Source organism: Hipposideros armiger, unplaced genomic scaffold (genome assembly GCF_001890085.2).
Source record: "Hipposideros armiger isolate ML-2016 unplaced genomic scaffold, ASM189008v1 scaffold_793, whole genome shotgun sequence".
NCBI lineage: Eukaryota > Metazoa > Chordata > Mammalia > Chiroptera > Hipposideridae > Hipposideros > Hipposideros armiger.
In genome coordinates, this window is record NW_017732143.1 from 1 (window position 1) to 1,204 (window position 1,204).

The window sequence follows — 1,204 nt, forward strand, 5'->3', positions numbered from 1 at the left end:
CACTGATGTTCTTGTAGAGCATTGTCACCGTAAACTTTATGCAACTTTTCACAAGCTTGATGTGCGTTCTTCCGTTTATGGAAGTAAAACAGTAAAACATAGCAAAAACGCAGTGTGGTCTTCCATCTTCTACTTGTAAAATCTCCAAAACTCAACCAAATCACTCAATTTTTTAGAATGAAGCTAGAACTGTCAGCTGTCAAGTGACATAGCAATAACATAGATACGAATGACTCTAGTACTTCCAAAAATGAACTAGCGCCATCTGTTGCAAACATGCATCATGACTCTTCCGAAGACCCAATATAATGTGCTCCTCAACTTAAGTTTTACAAGAACCTTCTGGACACGTGAGAGCGTTTTTTAGTGATTATTGAAATAATCAATGCTAGAAGAACACAGAAAAACTCAATGTCTACATTCTCTTACCATTTTCATAAACCACGGGTACAAAAAAGACTATGTATTTATTCTGTGAGATGAGCATGTGAACTGAAAATCTTCTAGGACTAAAAAGATGAATAATGGTACTCTCTTCCTTCCCAACCAACCCAATCTTTCCCAAACACTCAGTTGCCCCATCTCTTTGGTCTCCTGACTGTTTCCCAATAGATGTAGCTTCAATAAAATCATCATAGATCATCACCCTGGTGTCTCAAGGTCATTTCAACTGCACCATACCATTGTTTCCCTCACTCACTTTCCCGCCTCTCCCTCTCACTCTCCTAAGAAATCCAGTCCTTGCTCATTAACCAGAAATGTAGCAGGGCAAGCAGACATATCAATGAAATTAGTTCACTGTTACTTTTCAATGAAGAACCCCTACTCCCTCTACCCTGCCTAGGCCTCAGGTTTCATGTTCAACTCCCGCATGGCTAGATTTCCAGTGAGAACATGTAGTCAGAAAAACAATTCTGTTTAAAAAAAAAAAAAAGCAAATGAGTACCTTGAATGCTTTGTATATGCCAAGTATGTGAGTTAGGAATTGTTGGCAGTAGCTCAATTTGCAAATTAAAAAAGTGAGGCTTAAAGAAGTATAGTGACTTGCTTGTTGTTACACAGCTAAAAAGTGTTGAGCTGAGTTCAAACCAAAGACTTATGGAACTCCAAGGTCCTCATCTTCTGAAGTAGATTCTAGAAACTCCATGTATACCTTTCCTTCTCCTATCCAAAATATCCACTTACTATCACCAAAACATGTTTA